The following is a 23,155-nucleotide window of genomic DNA, read 5'->3' as shown; positions in this document are numbered from 1 at the left end:
CGTAAATATGTCCACCTTTCCAAGATTAAACATGAATTATTACGTGAAACGTAACTCTTAAGAGAGATTAAAGCCATCTTCTTGGCCTTAAATATACATTATCCCTAGACTTGACACTCGATCCCATTATAATCACTAGCAACATCTCTCTCTCTCAAACCTTGACACTAACACAAGTCAAGACTCACACTTACTCTAGCCACAGTACTAACCCTGGCCTAGACTCCAACCCTGCAGTCTCCACCTCTTGGGTTGCTTAAAAATGATGGTCGGTCGTGTTTACTTGTGACTCTCACTTTACAGGATACCCAGGTCAACTTCACCGTCCATGGCTTCTTCAAAGAGAGTGAGTATTTGCATAGTCACATTCACCATCAGCTTCGTCATCAGCAGTAGCATCATCAACAGCATCACTGACATTGCATTTAACTACACCAGGTACATTCTGCACTGCATGCCATAAGCACCACCTCACCATTCTAATTGATCCTGCCATGCGGTTTATGTTAATGGCGTGGCTCTCTCTTGACGCCCGTGCACCTTTGTCGTGTGTGTCGATCCTCAGCCAAGAATTGCCAAGAGTCTGTGAAGATGTTTTGGCGGGTGGTGCAATTGGTGCCAACCATGGACGGCAGGTGAGTCACTTGCACCATGACCCAACACATCATAACAACCGCCGTTCGCCACTAAGTGGCAGTGATGTCACCACGGCGCTTGTGCCAGCCTATGTGCACGTTGAGGCCACTTGAAGTATGGAACGCCCGCTGGCAGGTCACGGGGCAGACCCAGGTGCTACGGGTCGACTGAGATGGCTGGTCAATGCACCACCTGTGCCCCCTACTATGACAACTTGCTGTGCTTTGGCCGCCCAGCGCTCCGCTCGTTGTTTTCAGCGTCACTCCTCTGCCCCATTGTTGTTGGAGGGCGACTGCCTCCAACTACCCAGTAGCATTCTTAACGAGCCTCCTCCACAGAGGCCGATTTTAACACGGCGGGTACCAGTCATCAGGCAAGTCCACTCAGGACCACATCCTCTTGTACCACATCACTCCATCTCTTCTCTAGCCCATTCCGCGCCCGTTTAGCCCCCTTTATCCAGCCGAACAAAAGCTGTTTAGGCATGCGGTGGCTGGGCATACGGGCTACATGACACATCATATACACACAGCCACAAACACACACCATGTTTTCGCACACAGACAATACACGCTTTCCTTTCCTCTGCTCCCTCTCCCATTCCTTTGCTTCTTCCTTAACGAAGTTGCAAACTCTTGATTTTCCAGAAGGCAGTACAGCAAGTGTGGACTAATCTCCATCTTGTCTTCTGTATGGGATAGAGTGTTGACCCCTTGCCCATGTGTGTTTCCTTCAGGTGCTCCATTAGCTTGCTGTTTAACTAAGTAATGTCTTATTATTTTTATTGACCTGCTTGTGTTGACACCCGGCAGGCCATCTGTCGCGAGTGAGCGGATGTTCATCCGCGAAGCTCTTGCAAGTGAGATGCCCCCTGCATTCGCCTCAACAACATCAGCGACGTCCAGCAGCTGCCCGCTTACTGCGCTCACCTCGTCCCAGCAGGAGACAGTCAATTCATTCGCTGAAAAATCCCACATGACACCGGAGTGGTCGCAAAGGTGGGCGAGAGCACGTGGGAACTGTCTTACAGCCACACACACGTGCACACACGCATGATGTCATGCTTCATTGCAAGAGTAATGAGACACAGCCCAGCAGGAGCCATTTATTCTGCCAAACCCTTATAGGGGCACCAGGGTCTTTGGACTCGGACTGTTATGTCCTTCTTGCCCCTTCACTCCCCCCTACCCCTTTTGTCCACAGACAGAGGAAAGCGTAATTTTGTAAAGATTATTAAGGAGACAATGTATGCTTGAGGTGGCTTACTCCGGTCCCGAGTTTAAACGATAATGTTTGGTATGTTTCGACAAATTTTGTACAAACACATGGCCATAAAGTCGACTCGAGTGAGGGGCGACTTGACGGTGCGTCTCTGCTGCGTTGACCCCGTGACGGCGCTATTCCAAGCATGCGGCTCCCATTGAGAAGCGAGCCAAACGGCACTTTGTAATGGGGCTGCACAATCGATTCTCACCGGGAGCTGGCATGCACCCGTTTCAGGTGGCCATAGGAATCTGGTCCACAGCCCAGGCACTAGACTTGCAAGCTGGACTGTGGAAAAAAGGCACTGACGTTCTCTTTGCCTCCTGTCCGCGCTCGCCTCCACAGATGCCTGGAGCGGAACAATTGGGATTTCTCCAAAGCGGCCGACGACTTCATCCACCTCTACGTGAGTACCGTGCCGCCCACAATCCTGACCGACACACGTAATCGCAACTGCACCGGCGTGTTCACATTTTGGCGACCGTCGCTAATGATGCCGCTTGTCTCCCTCTCCACTCTGTTCCCTCCTCTCCTCATTCCCTCATCGCAATCGCTGCTCCGGTTTTGGCTGCGGCTCCTGCACGGTCGCCAATCGTCGTTCCCGTCGTCAGGAAGCAGGGAAGATTCCGGGGGAGGCGTTTCGGTGATCAGGCGTCATCCAGAACCAGCGCCCCACCAAATGGACCCTGACCACAACATTTATTTTTGTATCAAAACCGTGATTTTCTGTATTGTAAATACATATTCATTATATTATATATTTTGGCTGTAGTTGTGACTTTTTTTTAAAGCATTCTTGTTTGGTGACTGAATTAAATTGTGGATCTCTCCAGATAGCGGTATACTCAGTACAGACCGCTCGCTTAGCGCTCACTTAAAGAATCAGTTTCCAACACCCTTATTTCTTAAGAATGAGGGCTTCATTGGGGTATTGGTAAAAGTGATAATACAGATTGTAACCATTTTATAAGAATTTATAACATCAGTACAATGTCCTGTACCTCATTTTAAGGCTGAGTCTGCCTCGTGAAGGCCCAAGACCCGTTAAAATATGCACCACTGTTATTTGTATTAAGTGGGCATTGAACTCCGTTTACCAGGTTCACAGGAGAGTGCGCTAACCACTGTGCCACCGGCAGGGGTGGAGCCAGGATTTTGACTTTGGAGGGGCTGACTTCAATATTCTGAGATATCCAGTGTATGTTTTCCAATGGGCGCCACAAATGTATAAAACAAATATTATTGGATTTGAACGCGGAGTTTATTAATAGGTCGGAGCCGCTGATGTAGCTAATAAGTTCGAAAGGCTGCCGCTCAAGCAGCCTGCAGGGCAGCACAAGGTGGCAGCCAGCATTTTGCAGCAGCTGGATCTCCGGTTATCCCGATTACCGACTTTCTCAAAATTTCAGGGGGGGCTCAGCCCCCCCCCAGCCCCCCTGTGGCTCCGCCCTCCCCCAGCCCCCCCTGTGGCTCCACCCCTGCCCACCGGTCCCCATTAAGTTATTCCTCAACAACAGCAGCCGCTGCTCACCACTAAGTGGTGGTGATGTCACCACAGCGCCTGCACTATGAAAGGCGTACTTTGAGGCCACGTATAGTGATAATTGGTTGTTTACCCTTTTATCTGGCAACAAAACTGACACCTCTTTTTTACAAGGAGTCATGTTTACATTGACCACAATACCTGCGGTCGGGACGCAATCAAAAAACAACTCTGATAATGTATGCACTGTCCTTGAAATTGATTGGTCCACACCCGAGACAGCTTTCTTTAGAGCCTCGTCTCACATGGTGTTGGACCAGAAGACGCCAAAAGGCGCACAACTCAAAGACAATGCACCATCAGAGTATAAGAGCTCGGGGTAAGCATTTACACCATTGGAAACCTCATTTGCCAGTAACAAAATATGATAATTGTTTTTTTACCCTTTTATCTGGCAACAAAACTGACACCTTTTTTTCTACAAGGAGTCATGTTTACATTGACCACAATACCTGCGGTCGGAACGCAAACAAAAAAAACCTCTGATAATGTATGCACTGTCCTTGAAATTGATTGGTCCACACCCGAGACAGCTTTCTTTAGAGCCTCGTCTCACATGGTGTTGGACCAGAAGACGCAATCACGACTTGTAGCAACTACTACGACTTCTACGAGGCCTACAACTAAAACAACTGACATGACTACTATCGCAACAACATCAAGCACAACCACGACTACTACCACAGCTACAAACATGACAAGGACCATTTATTAAAACGACAGCAACAACCACAACCTCTATTGCAACTAACATGACATCAACCCTCACGGCATTAACCACAACTACCTCAACAACCATCGCGCGAACTTCCGACATCCACGCAGCGGTGGCTTTTGGCAAACCATCGAACAAAGACGGTCACTGCATCGCGCGCTTTCAGATGAGCATCTACGGCCGTCTGGAACGCTCTTCCTTTCCGATATTAGGAAACCACTGGAGCTGTGCACTTTGACATCATCTACAATGAAAACGCATTTGCGTAGAACTGCTTTTTGTGCATAGCTTGTTGTCTTCCCCCGCACCTCCGATAAGTACGGTTGGCTACGTACGGTGCGAAAGAAGTTCAACATACTGTACATACATAAATCAATTACAACAAAATCCACAACCACAACAACGACAGTAATAACTCGATATACGAAGTAAATGCGTTCCTGGAGATTCGTTCGTATATTGAGACTTCATATATTGAATAACGTATCACAGTAGGATGAGGATGCGCTCCCAGCCTTCGTACCTTACTATTTAAAACTATGCGAATAAACATTTTAGAACTAACCTAATTCCTTTGTCAAGGCGCTTTGTTCCTCTCACACAGCTTAAAGGCCATGATCTGAACGTGGCTCTTTCACTCCAGCGCTGTCCTACCAGACAGTCTCGCCCCTTCACCTGATGAAGGCCGCTTGTGTTGTGGCCGTAACGTCGTGAGAATATTATTGTGTTATTTTATTTGATCAATTTATTATTTTATTCTCATTCTACGTGACTTTACCGAAAGAACCAAAGAAGATGAACAAAGGACAATGTATATTGAAAAAAACATATATTTAATATTGTACGGTATGAAAATTAAAAACCGACATTGATAAAAAAAAATAAACTTAGTTAAGAAACGTAATTTTATTCATATTTATATTGCACCAGAGACCGATGAATGCAATATTTATTGATTAAAGTTTTTATTTATTATTTACCTTTTTCCATTAAAATAACGGTAATGAATGCAAAGTTCGTTACACTGAAACTTCGCATTTCGAATGTTCGCATATCGAGGCATTCCTGCACAACCATTACAGCCACAACCACAACAAACAACAACAACCACCACCACCAAGACTACAACTACCGAAAGCAACACAAAGCACAGCTCAACAACACAACTCAACACAAACTGAACGTTTTCCACCGCCTTACTTCACCCGGCGTGGTTGTAGTTTTAACTGCGCAAGTGTTACCCCGTTGCAGGTGTTTTTACAAAGTCGTTGTTTGATCGCGAATATTTATTCTTTTCTCTCCTCACCTTGGTGTGTGAGAGAGGAGAAAGACGCCGTCCCACCACTAGATCTGCTCCGACAGAAATCCCGGCACGTGTCATCATAGCTCCTGCGTCCTGGGCAATGCCCCTGCGTAAGCGCACAAAACAACATCCACGATGAACCGAAGCGCAGCTGTCACGAACATGGCCTGGCCGTCACGCACACAACCTTGGGGCTCGTGTAGTGAGCGACTTACGCAAAGCTGGTAGCCAGCGACCTGTGCAACAAAACACAAATGGTGACAACACCCCCCACCATCATCGTGCTGCTGTCAAACCCCCAATGGCTTCAAATGTGTGGCGGCACTCACACTGATGATGTCTTATCGGCGAAAGTGCCCCCCTCTGACAAACATTTGTGAAGAGCCACTGATGGGTCACGTCTGGCGGGCACACGCAGTCATTGCGCAGCGTTAGGTGATGGGTGAGCTGACAGTTTTGGTAACTTTTTAAGAACAAAAATAACGCTAATCGGAGGTGCGGGGGAAGGACAACAAACTAAACACAAAAAGCAGTTCTGAAGAAATTAGTTCTCACGTCAAAACCAAAACACATAAATGTTTGGTTATTAGGGTCTGGCGGCTGAGCAGGCAGCCCGCTACAGAGGTTTTATTTGCTTTTCCTGTACTCAGGCCCATGGACATTAAGTTTAAAACAAGATACGACCATTATGAATCTGTGATAGTACAAATGTGTTATGATGCATGTTTAAGTATGTATGTTGAACTTCTTTCACACCGTACGTAGCCAACCGTGCTAATCGGAGGTGCAAATAAATACAAACTCACAGTCATCGTGAACACTGAACACGTCGGTTTTTACAGCCAATATGATTCACAGTGGAAGCATGAGAAGCAAGATGATAAACCAGAACAATAAAGACGGTACAACAAGGGACACAACTGATGATATTACACGCGAGACCCTCAAAACATGGTAAGAAAGTCTAACTGAGACAGAAACATCGAAACAAGACACGTGAGAAGACAATGAAAAGGAGACAAAACAAGAGAGAGAGAGAGACGAGCACAGTGCAGAGTCGCTGACCTGCGCCACTTGCTGCAGACTCTGCTGCTGCTGCTGATTCACAGAGAGAAGTCGTCTCCCTTCGCCCAGCTGATTCACGACATTCACGTTCAGAGGCCTTGGCGCCTGCACCCTGGGCCCAGCGGAGTCACATCAGGCATGAGAGGGGTTTGTTTTGTCAACGCTTTTACTTCACTACACTCCGATGTTTGTCGTGATCAAATCTTCTAACCAACATTTAGTCCACTTCCCGTTGTACAATTAATTCCAAATTTTGCACACCTACTCGGATCCGGTGACAATGCGTGCCTGTATCAACATCGGCATCAATGAATCAACTAATTGGTTCTTTTAAAGCAATTAACATTTTGTATGGACGGCTGATTAATTAAATATGTATCTGGGTGAGGTCAAAAACACCGCGGTCCCTAAACTCTGGAATCGCCTCGCCCAAGAAGCAGGCGTCACGTGACTCGCTAACAACATGTGCACAAAACGTCTGGTGAGGCTGTGGGGGGTGTCCTTGTCATGTCTCTGTGTGTGACTCTGAACGTGTCTCCGTGTCTATTTGCCCAACTGTGCATTTACCACCGAGGGAGTTGAGAGGGTGGGGAGGTTGGGTCTAAAACTCTCTTCGCACCTCCGATGAGCACGGTTGGCTACGTACGGTGAGAAAGAAGTTCAACAGACATACGTAGCCAAGGAAGGGAACGCATCCCAGGGAAATGTCCACCGTACATAATTTAGAAAATACAGTACCTGGTTACGAAGCACTGATGTTGTGAGTGTAAGTGTTATGCCACAAAGGGTTAATCCTGTACGCTCTTTCTCTTGAAATAGAATAGGTGATCATAATATCAATTCATAAATGTCCCACCAGCTGTACTTCATTGAAAGAACAAGGGACTATGCATAACAGATGGATTCTGGTTAAATTAAATGTAATACAGGTATAGTACATTGAATCTCGTGCATTGGTTAGCAAAAGGGGATATTTGTTTCTGAATACATAAAGTGTGAAACTCATAGTATTAGCATGCTTACACGTGCTCAAGAGATCCATCACCAACTGCCTGACTTGCACATCAGAAGCAGCTGCTGTCTTTTTCTGGACAAAGACCTCCCCATTGCTAATACCACTGCTCATCATTCTTATCATCTCCAGATATTTTCCATCCACTGCTCCGTCAGGGTCTCTCTATGCTGATGGACTGTTTTGGCGAGGAGACCTCAACATTGGCATTTAGCTCCTGGACATTAAAGGTATCCCTAGATTTACGAAAAGGGATGCATTCTTTAAACAAAAACACGCGTGAAACTACATTTCGTGAATCGGAATGGCTTTTCCCTGAATAGGGACTCCTCCACTTAGGAATGAGTTGGGTTCCAGAGGTCTGTTCGTAAGTCGATTTGTTCGGAAGTCCAACTTTACTCCTGTCGATCCACACATGCTGTTCGACATTTACACTAAACACGGGGATTGGCTTTAAAAGTTGTATTATCTCCTGTAGATGTAGATTACACTGATTCTTCACGTTCTGCAGACGTAGATGCCACCATCACCACCATCTATTGGGCGGCGGTTGAACTTCCGACTCTCGGTCCGAATAGGCAATGTGATATACGGACAGGTTTGTTAGTATCTCTGAAAGTTCCTTAGTCGAATGTTCGTAAGTAGAGGAGTCCCTGTAATTTAATTCTAAATAATAGGGACGTGTTTTGGACAGTCATTTTAAATCTATTCATAACCTATATTTACATACCACTATCACTTCGCAAAGCCAAAAATAAAAAAATAAACATTAAAACGGTTGGATAATAATGAATTTAAAACTAAAAAAATGAATTAATATTTTCAGGGAACTCGCCAATAGATCTGAAATGTTGGAATGCGTGGAAAGGCGACGTGGAGTCGTCATTGCTGCTGCACTGCAGGGACACGGTGACTCTTGAGCGGGTGGATGATTCCGTAGCCTCCCGGGTGGCTGCTCGTTCGACGATCTCACGGCGCGCGTGGCCGGAGTGAAATTTTGTGACAACGTGGAAAATTCGATGTCGTTCATCTAAAGATGTGTCGGTTGAGTTCACGTGAAATTTCGGAAACCGAACACTCGAAAATCCAAGGATACTTGTGCTCTGTTGTCATACACGAGAATACAATACACGAATGCTAAGACGTACGTGCCAAAATTGCTGCAATTCTTCTGCAATTCCCATACATCCCATGCTCAGTTCTCACCAGATCCTTATCGTGTGCCTGTAATATAACACCACTTGAATGATAATAATTTCCATCATTTGTTCACGGCTATTGTCACTGCCCTGCCTCGTGGAAACTGGTTTTTGCTTTCCACGGAACCAGGTGCTTCAAACCAGATTCGAAACTCACTTCTATGGACACTACATACAGTTTTGTGTGAAGAGGACGCTTGTTTTAGAAAACGGACTAATGATTACGCAACAACTCACTGAACCATACACTTACATTAACCGAGGTTATATCATATTACTTTTTTAACTTCAATTCAAAGAAAACTTGAGTTATATAGCACAATTCATGCAAATAATGCAATACTAAGTTCTTTACAGGAATAAATAAAAAGAATGACGCAATGTAAACAACAATAATAATTATACGTAAAAAATGACTTACATTATAATGAACTTCTTGGACTAAAGCAGTTTAAGATTGCTTGTGGGAATGCTAAGCAATGCTTATTATTCCAGTTCAATTATACTGGAAACACATGCAAGCTAAATATAGTTGTTTACTGCCGTGAAAATAACGGTTTTGTAAGCTCCAATAAGTCTATAATTGGTACGGTTGACCACTTTGTTTTTGTTTTCCCTAGGGACTTGCGGAGGTGTATTTAATGTAACTGAAGGTTTCATTTCTGGGAATGATTCGTTCAGTAGCTACAATTGCTACTGGCTCATTGAAACAAGTCCGGACAAAGCTGTGATCTTGAATGGAACCTTCTGCCGGTAAATGCACTTCAGTAGCTGATTTGTTAATATACTCGTAGACAGTAACCAGTACCACTGATGAGTGCATCAAGTTAGCAACATACAGCAAGGATAGCAAATACATCAACATTCTGATTGTGGTAATCAATAAAACAAAATTGGCAGTCTTGGTGTTTAACCAAATGGAAGATGGCAGCCTTCACACAGGCCCACTCTATTACATGAGTAATCGCGACTAATGCCATCAACCCGGCGATTGAACATTGGCATCAATAATCTCCCAGTCTCCAGAACAACAACTTAAGCCACCTTAAAAAAAGTCAACATTCATCATATCATGGTCTTTAAAGGAAATGTACTTGACTATGTGTCAGGAAATTGGCCTTCTTCAGAGCACATTAATAGTGAGGCCAGAGAGATAGAGTGGATAAGGGTTGGAGACTTCCCTATACACCATGGGGCCTGATAAGAATTACTATTGAATGTTTTTTTTAATTTGCATTTGAATACTTACCTATTAGTACCTATTTATAAACAAATCCTTCAAAAAACAGAAATGTATTAAAAACAAAACTCATTTGTATCAAAGGAAAACAATATAAAATGTTGATGGTACATTGCAGTGAGGTTAAACATACCACTGTCCTCGTAATCTATTTTCGCAATTCATTTCAGGGGCACTTGTCATTTAAATATAATTAGAGAGGCTATCAAGAAAGGTTTGGATCAAAAGGACTTTCAAATGTCCCTCTGATCATTTGCTGACTGTGTGCCAATACTGGACATCTGTGAAAAAGAGCTTCATAGCTCATCGGATTCCTCCAGTCTAAGTAAAGATTCTGATTTGACAGTTCCTTTGACGGCTTAAATGGTTCAGAGTGCAGTCTGCAACTTGTATCCATTCCTTCTCTCTGCCTCTCTATTTGTGTGTTATGAAGAAGGGCCATTTCCTTAAAACGTCACCTATTATATTTTTGACTTTTTAGGCTATGGTGTTATTGACGAATGTGATTTATGTTTTGTAATTTGTGGTTGTGCACCACTGACAATGCAGTATTGTAAAATAATTTGGAGCCTTGCAGATACCAATACTTATGGATAATGTAGTTGCAGATACTATCAGTGTAATTCTGTTCATGTAATGCATGCCATGAATGATAATTCCTTCTCAAAATATTGTGTAATTTCCGTGACAAAATCGTCATTTCACAAAGTGACGACTTCTGCCTGTGGGTTATCAATGGCAGCTACAATTAAAAATTCAGAATTTCCTGGAATTAAGCGGGTTTGTTTTATTCGACTCACCCCGGAACCACTATTATGTATGCAGATATGCGGAACACATCCGTGTGAAGTGCTTTAAGTTGAAGGTTTCGCCGTGTTTCTGTACCTAATGCCGCTGTTACGTTGCATCCGTTACAGCCTATTAAAGCAGAACCGCACGGAGGGATGCTCAGCTTGATTTGCTCCCCTTCTGTGCACTCTGCTCCATCAAGCAAGGCTTCCTGCTTTGAAGCCTCCAGTCAGGTCGCTGAGATGTTAACTACCTCGCCTCGTATACAGGAGGTCGTGGGTTCGATCCCGACCCCGACGCCTGCTGTATATTTTGAGTTTGCATGTCTCCCTCCGTGGTGGTGTGGATTTTTTTCTGGGTCCTCCGTGTTTGCCCTTCACATTTAAAAACGAGCATTTAAGTAATTTGGCTGCTTTAGATTTCCACGTGATAAGCCACTTTGTTGAGCTATTATTTGTGGCCAGATCGCTTCTGAAAAATAGCTATATAGCTCAGTGGGCTCTTACTTGGTAAAGTGAAAACGCGGTTTAGTTTTAGTCAACACACTCAGTGGGAGGTGGCTCATTCCTCTCCACTGCCCTCATTCACGAGAATTCCCTCCTGTGCCATCGAATCCCTGCCCACCATTCAAGCCCACGCTCAAGACTTTGCTTTTTCCTCTGTCCATGACCGCCTGCCTCTCCCGAAAAATATTCCCATTGTTCTGCACTTGTCCTGACGTCTTTAGACAAAGCATACATTCAAATTTGTATTGCAATTTATACATTTCAATTTGTAATGTTTCTGTGTTTTAAAGAGGTGGGGTTTGGTTGTCTTAAACAGAGCAAAGCACTTCACAGAGGGATCACTCAATTTTTCTCAAACAAATATAGACGTAAGAACTATAATACAGTACATCTTCACTTACCTGTGATGATATACTTGACTATCACACTCAAGTATTTTACAAATAAGAGTTTTTCATTATTTTATCTAGAATAGATCTCCTTTGTATTTAAATACTGCCTGCTTCTGGTCTATTTATACTGTACACACACAACTGAATGTGCTCTAATAGGCTTGCAGTTAAAGGTCTTTTTTTTGTTTTCAGCATATGTTTGTAGAAAACAGTTTAATGAGACCAGTGGAGTCATTTCATCACCAGACTGTCCAGGTAAGGTGTTATTGGCACAAAGCATTTTAAATTCATTTTACACGGGTCATTAATTTAATTTTAAACACAACCCCTGTATGTTATGTGTTTTCATAATCCAGTGCTAATTCCAACCATGTTTGAGTTGTGACCTTATTGTAGCTGAAGAGGCATATTTCAGTAACTGCAGAAGTAGTTCTGTGATGATATTTTCTAGGACCTTTCTTTGACACGAGAATGGTGTAATGCTCACTGCGAGATGTCCAACAGCAATGTGTTCGTTTGATGATATGACACTGATTTTATAACGGAAACATAATTGGTGGGAAATAATAACAATCATTATTTATAGTGAATTTCATACCGCAAGCGTCAAGGCACTTGACACATTCCAATCTAATATATATTTAAAGAGCGCTTTCGCTCAATGCGCTTTACATAACTTACAAAACGATGCCAATGAAATGAAGTATAGGGACTCCTCTATTTACAAACATTCGACTTAGGAACTTTCAGAGATACGAACAAACCTGTCCGTATGTCCAGTTGCCTATTCGGACTGAGAGTCGTAAGTTCAACCACCGCGTGCAGTAGATTGCAGTGTTGGCATCTACATCTGCAGAACATGAAGAACCAGTGGCATCTACAGGAGATGATACAACTCTTATAGCCATTCCCTGTGTTTATTGTACACGCCGTACAACATGTTTGGAATCGATAAGAAGTAAAGTTGGACTTACGAACAAATCGACTTCGAGCAGACCTGGAACCTAACTCGTTTGTAAGTAGAGGAGTCCCTCTAGTTGGCAGGGGCGTGCTACAAGGATTGAGGAATGAGTGACAGCCATGGAGGGGTACTTATGGTTCACGGAAGGGTACGGGAGGGATGGAAAGGAGTGGAGAGGCGAGGGAAGAGAATGGACAACAGAGAAGAGGTGAGGCTTTAAGAGAGGAATGGAAGGATGTTACGGAGGGGGACTCCTTAATGTACAGGGGCAGTGTCGTGTCCATGGGCAGCGTCGAGTCTACGGGCAGTGTTGAGTCTATGGTGCAGTGTTGAATCTATGGTGCAGTGTTGAGTCCATAGACAGTTTGGAGTCTATGGGCAGTACTGCTCAACGTACAGGGGCACTTTATTCCAGCGGAGGGATGCAGGGAGGGAGAAGGACCGAAGATGGGAATTGGGCACAGGGAGAAGGAGGAACAGAAAGAGACGGAGAGAAGATTTGGAATTAAGAGGATGAGAGGGGACGCAGAATCAGATGAGAAAGGCGACATGAGGCTGAGCAAGGCAATGGAGACATGTAACGACATGGCGTGAGTTATTTGAAAAGACAGCGGTGTAGTGGACGTGAAGTCAGCGGAGTTGGAGGAGGAGAAGCGAAGTGCTGAGAATTAAAAGGGCAGTGAAAATAACTTAATGCAGAAGCATTTTGAATTGGTTGGAGGGGAGTGAGGGCAGAGGCAGGGAGACCAAGAAGCAGAGAACTGCAGGAGTCCCGATGGTTGAAGATCAGAGGAGGAACCAGAAGTTTGGCCGCAGGGTGAGAGGGCAGATTATCCTGTTGTTGAACAGACTAAAGCGGTAGATTGCTAAGTAGTAGCGGAGATGTGGGTAGAGAAAGTGAGGAAGGAGTCGATGGTGACACTTAGGTGGAGGACAGAGGAAGCAGGAGTGTGAGTGAGAGGAGGGAAGGAGATGGTTGGGATGGGAGGGGAAGCGCAAGAGGTCGGAAATAAAATTATTGATGCGTTGGATTGAGAGAGGAAAATGGGAAAACATTCATATGACAATAAAAACATGTATGCAAAGGGAAAATATAATGAAAAAGCAAAATAATCTTAAGATGCCAGAATAAAAAAAAACTGAAAGAAAATTACAGTCAGAGAGCTTACTCTCTGTATATTAGCTTTTTTGTTTTAGGTCTCTTCAGCTGTTTTGCTCTTTTAAGATAATTGAAACTCTGATTAGCAAGGTTGGCTACGTACAGTGCAGAAGTTAAACATGAATACATTACACCTCCGATTAGCACGGATGGCTACATACAGTGCAAAAGAGGTCCAACACACATACATCACATGCAACTATTATATGCTTAAGTTAAGGCTTGTTCTTTGCCCTTCGATCCACCCATGAATAGTAATTCACATATTGGCCACAACTGCTGTTAACACTTTCAAAGCAGTGAATATGGGCAAAAATGCTCGTACACACGACTGTATACAGCATCCATAACAGGTTTTTGGGGTTAGATCGCATAAATATAAATGTTTCGTTAAACCCGGCACCACTGACACAGTCAATTATTAAGGTTTGTCACGTAAACAAACATGCCAGTTCCTTACTAGTACAGCACCAGTTTGTTGGAGAGTAAATCCACCACATTTACAATTCGAGTACGACGTTTCGCCAGTAATTACAACTAGCAGCATCAGGCGACAGCCAGATTTGTGACACATTTATATTAATAATAACACGTATGTTAACTTAACCTGTTTCTTTCCCAGAACTGAACGAAATTATGACTATGTGACGGTGTACAATGGACCTTAAAGAGATTACCCCCAATTGGGTAGATTTACTGACTTCACTATGCCCCAAGCCCTGACTTCAACTGGAAGTGACTTGTATGTCACATTCACGTCTGATGGCAGCGTCGTATTCACAGGGTTCAGTGCATATTATGAGAGTAAGTGCAACTTCAGTGTTTCAGTGGCCGTACGTCCTCATGTCGTTTACCTGTTTAACATTTGTACACCTACACAACTGGTCACCGAGGACGTTGATTTGAGACGCGTAAGTGAATCAATGGGTTTTTGAGAATTGAGAGAAAAGTGCTATGAATGCAGTGAGATAAGGGAAGACAGATAGATATATTTAAGATGATAGAAGAGAGACAAGCTTTAGCAAAGTATTAAGATTTGCAAAATACACAGATAAGAGATATCGATGTCACCTACTACCCATTTGTGACCCCTAAGTACCCTCTATCACGGTCACTCAATACTCAACCCTAGCATGCCCCTGCCATCTGAATAATTATATTTTGTCACCATTTTCAAACTATGTTAAGCACCTTGAGTGAGAGCTCCCAATCAATATAAAATAAGACAGGTCGAGTAAGATGAGAGCTTATATTTACGTTTTAGAAGACGTGTAAAAGAAATAGATCGCATCCTTTCAGAAGGTTGCTATGAAAGACATGGGAGAGAGACATAGAGTAGTCAGTTCTCCTAAAACGCGCGTGTTTTCTTAACGCGAATTGGGTATAACGCGATTGAGTGAACATAAATGCGTCGTGCGAGTAGGAATAAGCGGTCGTACGGCTGCCTCGATGTAGCATCACACAAGATGGGATGCTGCTGGATGCTTTTAGATGCTACCCACGCGCCTCAGTCTTTGTTCAGCCTGCATACACATCTCACGTGGTATCGCGAACTGTGCTTAACTCCATAACGCGGTGTTCTTCAGGAACGCAACTACTACAACGTTCTAGAACAGTCCGTATAATCATTATGAATGCATATCGCTCAAAAATGTAAGTTGGTAAAATAACTCCCATTGCATACCGCCCGGGTATATTTTAAAAAAACAACGCCTGATCATTAAAAGAGGTCACCACATGGCTCAGAAGTCAGAGCCCTGAACTGACACTGATGAGATCCTCGGTGGGAATCCAGGCGGCCGGCAATTATGGAGCCGCGTTCCCAGGTGTAGTGAGTTGGTGGTCTCAGCCCAGTCGCCAATGACCAAACACAAAAACCATCACATTCAATGTGACTTCCCTCTTGGGTTTGGCTTTGAGAATTTTAAATTATCAGTGCAGGTGGGAAAATACTTCTCCCCCACCCCTATAGTTTGGAAAATGAATGTGTGTCACAGATGTAGTTCTGTGATAGCTGCTTCTGCAGACTGTTTTTGAATATTGAGGACTTTAAGAATGGATTCTTCATCTCTAGAAGGTAACGCTGATCGCACAATCAGGATATAATTGGGGGAAAAATAATATAATTAAAATATCTATTGTATTCATGTACGTTACCGTGTCATACTGTCATTATATAGGCAGTCAAGTTCAGTATATACTGAACATTTAACAAAGATGTATTGTACATCGATGTTTGCATTCAAGGACTGATGTCTCAAAGTCATCTCTGTGTACTGTAATCCTTTTGACAGGCATTGGGTTTGCAGGGTGACTGGCAGAATGAACAGCTTTTATGACCTGGGCTACGCAACAAATATGTTCTGCACTGTGGACATTACAGTTCCCATTGGCTCTTTTGTCAAGCTGCAATTTAACTACTTCAAGTGAGTAACACACAATTTTGCTATGAAAAATTGATATTAATAATAATTATTTTTAAAGGCCTGATTCCTGTAGAGTTACATTCCGCACGTTCGCGACATTGTTGCGCGCTACAAGTTGCACAAAATAAATTCTGCCTGATTGACCGTGACAGTTTTATTTTGGCTCGATTCCCACCATTCAGAATGGGTAAAGCCCTATCCTACGAACAACAGCAAACAAAACTGCGCACTCCATTAACATCTAGTGGAGTTTGAAGCAGAATGGAGGCGCTCGTTATCAGCAGCACGCTCGTTCCCTCGGTGGACACACTGACCAATCGAGCTCCATCACATGGGTCGGCTGGGTCTAGTGTTACACATTTGGAGTATTCGTGTTCTCCCCGTGCTCGTGTGGGAATTTTCTCCGGGTCCCCCGGTTTTTCCCTCCACATTTATAAACATGGGTTTAGAGTATGAAACTACGAACATTTTTTTTTAGTTTACTAGATAACACCCACAGAGCTATATAGCTCTCTTTCAGAAGCGACCAGGCCACAAATTATAGCTCAACGAAATGGCTTATCACGTGGAAATTGAGACCAGCTAAATTCTCTGAACACGTTGATTGTAAAATGTGGAGGGAAAAACTGGAGGACCCGAAGAAAAATCCACACGACCACGGTGAGAACATGCAAACTCGAGATATACAGGTGTGAGGGTCGGGATCGAACCCACGTCCTCCTGAATACCAGGCGAGGGAGTTAAAGGAAGTTAACATCTTGCCACCGTGATGCCCAGTATTTGGCTGGTATAAATTTCCACATCACAAGCCACTTCTTTGAGCTTTAATGTGTGACCAGGTCGTTTCTTAAAAAGAGTGATATAGCTTAGTGGGCCTTGGTAAAATACATTTTATTTTAGTTTAATGTGGGGAGTGATGGCACAGTGCTTCGTGCATCGCACTCTGAACCCTGCGACGTGTTCATGATTCCTGGCAACAGCACAGGTGAGTGTGCTGAGATGGCCAGGATAAGATGGTAGAGAAATGGGTTCTTGAATCTGTGTGGACATTTGAGTGTAATTTGCTCAAAGTGTTTCCTGTGGCTACTGTGGCACCACAGTGGCGAGATGTGAACTACCTCACCTGGTATACAGAAGCACATGGGTTCCATCTCAACCCTGACTCCTGCTGTATATTTGGAGTTTGCACATTCTCCCTGTGGTCGCGTGGATTTTTCTCCACATCTTCCAGTTTTTCCCTGCACATTAAGAAACATGCGTTTAAGAGGATTTGGCTGCTATAAATTTCCACATAAGCCACTTCATTGGGCTATCATTTATGGCCAGGTTGCTTCTGAGAAAGCGCCATATATCTCAGTGGGCCTTATGTGGTAAAACAAAAATATTTAACAAAAAAGTTTCTTCCCATTTATGAAACACGCTTCAAAATAAGTCTTAGGAGTAAGTGTGGCTTTCTCAGGGACACGTCCCGTTCTGCATTTCTTCATCTTCCTCATCGTCTTCATAAGCAGCGGAACCAAAATTAGCATCAGGAACAGCAATATGGGCATCATCATAATATGCAACAGTAGCACTCTTTAATCATCATCAGTACCCATTTATCATAATCCAATTAATTCGGCATCATCATTATTATTATGACAATTTTCTATCACCACCACCTTCAAAATTATGTTCACGTTCGATCATGATTTACATCGTCTGCTATAGATTGGCGCTCGCAGTAGACACAAGTTAATTTCAACCACGGCCTAAATTCCACCCACAGCGTTGAACATTCCCCTCCCACCGCTCGTTTGAGCAAGGAAACACCACGTCACTTTACACACCCCCCGAAATCACCCCAAAGAAAATTACAAACATCCCCCCTAATAGCCTGAACAGACTGTTGGGACAAGTGCTGTTAGTGAGCACCTATGAAGGCCAGCACAGCACACGAGGTGGTGGGTGGTCAACACCACACCTCCGGCCCCCTTTGTCTCCCCAGTGGCCATGTTTACAAATCGCACGAGGTGCTCATTTGAGGCTGAGTCGACCTAGGGGAGGCCCAGGACGGGTTCAGCACACTAACCACTACGCTTCCGTTCCCCATACACACGGATGGGGAGCACTCCCACGTTGCGTCAAAACTTTTGTACAGGCCCAAAGTGACGGCACTCGCCATTGTCTGTATTTTATGATGAACCGTTGGTGACGACAAAAGACGTTGTGTACACGGTTTGTCTCTTACCTCTCACCCCAATGAAGGCTACCGGGGAGCGAGCTGTGTGGCAACAGCTCCCTGGCCGTGTACGACGGCGGCGCCCAGCAGCGGGGACATTCGCTGGGCAGATTCTGCGGCCAAGCTCTGCCGCCGGGCGTGCGCTCCCTCTCCAACAACGTGACGCTCGTGTTTCAAGTCTCGGACAACTTCATGCAAGGTACCCTTGTTTTGTACGCGTTTGTGTACGTGCATACGTACGCACGCTGCACTTCTTTCGCAGCCGGCCATTGCTGATGGGAGGCGCCGGGTCAAAGGAGAGTTTGCAGAAACGTTTGCTGCGTGTTGATGGCAGACGCTCACATTGGTAAAGGGGCATCTCTTTTAACCCATACTGGAGCAATCATATTGAATAATTATTGCGTATTACCTTCATAAACTGGAAAATGTCATTGCGTTCTCATTATGTTTTTGAGCTTCTTCTCACACGAGCTTATCCTAACCCTAACCTGCCTGATCTCATTTTGCACTGTGTTGTATATGTCGGGTATGAACATTTTGATGAAAATAATAAAAATTAAATGAAATTTGAATTATCTGATTTCATGTTAATTGTAATTATGCGCATAAATTATGCTAATTCGCGATATAAATGTATTGCTTTTCTGCGAGTGGGTGTGATTATGCTAATGTGAGCCGTTATGATAATCAGGCCCCGCCTCGCTGACGAGGGTCGGATTATCAATCGGGATCATACAATTAGTCGTATGAGGTTATGCCAGTGTGATGCAAGCATGCCAGAGTAACTCGCTCGTTGTCTATAGTGAGGGAAAAAAGTATTTGATCCCCTGCTGATTTTGTATGTTTGCCCACTGACAAAGAAATGATCTGTCTATAATTTTAATGGTAGGTTTATTTGAACAGTGAGAGACAGAATAACAACAAGAAAATCCAGAAAAACGCATGTCAAAAATGTTATAAATTGATTTGCATTTTAATGACAAATAAGTATTTGACCCCCTCTCAATCAGAAAGATTTCTGGCTCCCAGGTGTCTTTTATACAGGTAACGAGCTGAGAATAGGAGCACACTTTTAAAGGGAGTGCTCCTAATCTCATCTTGTTACCTGTATACAGGTAACGAGCTGAGAATAGGAGCACACTCTTAAAGGGAGTGCTCCTAATCTCATCTTGTTACCTGTATAAAAGACTCCTGTCCACAGAAGCAATCAATCAATAAGATTCCAAACTCTCCACCATGGCCAAGACCAAAGAGCTCTCCAAGGATGTCAGGGACAAGATTGTACACAAGGCTGGAATGGGCTACAAGACCATTGCCAAGCAGTTTGGTTTGATGAGAAGGTGACAACAGTTGGTGCGATTATTTGCAAATGGAAGAAACACGAAAGATCTGTCAATCTCCCTCGGCCTGGGGCTCCATGCAAGATCTTACCTCGTGAAGTTGTAATGATCATGAGAACGATGAGGAATCAGCCCAGAACTACACGGGAGGATCTTGTCAATGATCTCAAGGCAGCTGGGACCATAGTCACCAAGAAAACAATTGGTAACACACTACACCGTGAAGGACTGAAATCCTGCAGCACCTGCAAGGTCCCCCTGCTCAAGAAAGCACATACATGCCCGTCTGAAGTTTGCCATTGAACATCTAAATGATTCAGAGGACAACTGGGTGAAAGTGTTGTGGTCAGATGAGACCAAAATGGAGCTCTTTGGCATCAACTTAACTCGTCGTGCTTGGAGGAGGAGGAATGCTGCCTATGATCCCAAGAACACCATCCCCACCGTCAAACATGGAGGTGGAAACATTATGCTCTGGGGGCGTTTTTCTGCTAAGGGGACAGGACAGTTTGCCATTGAACATCTAAATGATTCAGAGGACAACTGGGTGAAAGTGTTGTGGTCAGATGAGACCAAAATGGAGCTCTTTGGCATCAACTTAACTCGTCGTGTTTGGAGGAGGAGGAATGCTGCCTATGACCTCAAGAACACCATCCCCACCGTCAAACATGGAGGTGGAAACATGCTTTGGGGGCATTTTTCTGCTAAGGGGACAGGACAACTTCACCGCATCAAAGGGATGATGGACGGGGCCATGCACCGTCAAATCTTGGGTAAGAACCTCCTTCCCTCAGCCAGGGCATTGAAAATGGGTCGTGGATGGGTATTCCAGCATGACAATGATCCAAAACACACAGCCAAGGCAACAAAGGAGTGGCTCAAGAAGAAGCACATTAAGGTCCTGGAGTGGCCTAGCCAGTCTCCAGACCTTAATCCCATAGAAAATCTGAGGAGGGAGCTGAAGGTTCGAGTTGCCAAACGTCAGCCTCGAAACCTTAATGACTTGGAGATCTGCAAGGAGGAGTGGGACAAAATCCCTCCTGGTGGCCACCTACAAGAAACGTCTGACCTCTGTGATTGCCAACAAGGGTTTTGCTACTAAGTACTAAGTCATGTTTTGCAGAGGGGTCAAATACTTATTTCCCTCCTTTAAATGCAAATCAATTTATAACATTTTTGACATGCGTTTTTCTGGATTTTGTTGTTGTTTTCTGTCTCTCGCTGTTCAAATAAACCTACCATTAAAATGATAGACTGATCATTTCTTTGTCAGTTGGCAAACGTACAAATCAGCAGGGGATCAAATGCTTTTTTCCCTCACTGTAGGTTCGTAATACAATTATTCTCGCTTTAACATTTACGGAGTATGTATTAGTGTGTTTAACTCAGGTCTCCAAATTCAGATCGCAACGCAGAATACAGTTCTTATTAATAAGATTGTTACGCATGAAATCAGGAAAGAAACACGCAACCACTTCTGTGTTAATCAATTTTATTCTAAACGAAACCTTAACTTTACATGCGAACTCTCGAGCTTGGAATTTTCAACACAGCATCAACACAGTAATCATCAACGATTGCGTTGTTTCACTTTGGCAACTGCACATATGATTAATTCCACCGCGTAACGCGAGCTTAATTAGTGATAGAGAGAGTCGTTAAAACATGCATGTGCTCTATTCTAAACAAAAACCTTAACACTCTAATATGCAAATTCTTGTACTTGAAATTGTCAGCACAGTACTACAGGCGATGTTCATTCATTGATCCATCTTTTCAACCCTCAATAATCACGTTAATTGGGTAACAGAACAATTGATTACCACGAGTACCACGAGCATACGGAAAATACGAATAAAAAGTCCTTAAAAGTTCATCCGACCATATTCATGCGAAAATGCAGTCAAAACAATTATTCTCTAAGGCACAAATATACGTCAATAGATTCATCGGCAAGATTATATAATTATAGAAATGGCTTGGAGTAAGGGCGTGCGAGGTGTGCGTGCTCTCCCACGAGATCATTACCTTGGGCCGAACTTTAATTAATTTGTGGACAAGATTGTCTGATAAGGAAACCGGTTTACACGCTCACTTCCCCGTGAGCGTAGAGTTTCGTGGCGAAGGTTTCAAACGCTTAATTTATATTGATGAATCTATTGGTAATTTATGCGATTGGAAGTACAAATTACAAAAAAATTAATGTACTTAAAACGACGTATTCTCATCACTCGGTGAGCCGCGACGCCTTCGCGGCCACTGATGGTTCACGTACTTGACGATTAGGCTTCTTAATGGTTCGTGTGTGTGTTGAGTGATATGAATTGGGTTGAGTGGACCAGTGTTCGGAATCAATTCTTTGCGTCAAGAAGACGCCAGGTGGTGTCGTGGCAGTGTGGGGCAGAGTGCATATCATACGAACAGCGGGGTTTTCTTCTTTCACGCGGTCGGCCAGAGTTCGGCCCCGCAGCAGGTGGACGAGCTGACACGGTGCGCTGTAGGCGCGATGATCCGTCGGCAGATGGCGCCCGCAGCTCGTCTGTTGCTGTTGGCGAAGGTGCTCGCCGTTGGCGTCGCTTGGTGGCGCTATCTCTGGCGATGATCACCCTCTGGTGGCTGATGCTGGGATTCTCGTCAGCTTAGCTATCACTGCAGTGACCCTTGAGGGTCGAGGTTCAGAGTGGAATGCTTTTCGAGCGATACTTCTTCTGATGGTGCTGCATTCGCACGGCGTAGCATGTCGCTAACAGCGAGTCTCGCCATTCTGGGCGAGTTGTAGAGTCTTCTTCTGCGTCGTTGGTTGGCTGGTCTTCAGGTTGGTCGCCGTCTTCTTCCGCTGGCCGATGCTGAGCTGATCCGCTGGTCGCTGACTCTTTTGCTCACGGGCGGCTGGTCGGGCTCTTTCCGCCGCTGGATGATGAGCTGCGCCGCACGCGCTCTCTCCGTGGAGATGCGCACGATTGCGCTCGCCGCTGGTTCGCTGGCATTCTTGCTCACGGGCGGCTGGTTGCACTGCAGCTGGGAGCTGGCATTCGATGTAGAAATAAAAGTCTTCGAGCGATACTTCGTCTTTCAGCTCTGAACACAGGCTCGTTGATACATCGCTACTCGGCGAGCCTCGCCATCCTCAGTTGATCGCGGGGCCCCTTGGAGCCGGCCGCTCGCCGGCCTCTTCTGGCGCTCGCCGAGCTGTGCCTTGTTGAACTGTCGAGAGCTATTGTCGCTCACTCTCAAAACTTGAAAATGGTATTTGCATACCTCTTACACACCTCTGATAGCTTAGTACGATACAGCTTATCGCAATCCTTGATTCTGCAAGCGACTCACAACATCAGGATGAATGTAGAATAACTTTCAGCGATACTCTATCGGTCCATGCCGAACT

The 23,155-nt window shown here is 44.4% G+C and overlaps 1 long non-coding RNA gene across 1 annotated transcript; it reads right to left on the bottom strand.

The window, feature by feature from the left end:
- Positions 1-5,272: 5,272 nt before the first annotated feature.
- On the bottom strand, positions 5,273-19,943 carry LOC142931235 (uncharacterized). Its single transcript, XR_012947243.1, has 3 exons — positions 18,440-19,943; positions 6,526-6,637; positions 5,273-5,566 (listed from the first exon to the last, which is right to left on the bottom strand). It is a non-coding gene; the product is annotated as an uncharacterized LOC142931235 (long non-coding RNA).
- Positions 19,944-23,155: the final 3,212 nt, after the last annotated feature.

The sequence above is a fragment of the Petromyzon marinus genome, chromosome 51 (assembly GCF_048934315.1).
Source record: "Petromyzon marinus isolate PM22_M1 ecotype Great Lakes invasive population chromosome 51, UKy_Petmar_22M1.pri1.0, whole genome shotgun sequence".
NCBI classification, from domain to species: domain Eukaryota; kingdom Metazoa; phylum Chordata; class Hyperoartia; order Petromyzontiformes; family Petromyzontidae; genus Petromyzon; species Petromyzon marinus.
Note: the sequence above shows the minus strand (reverse complement) of the source record. Positions and strands in the feature narration are given on the sequence as shown.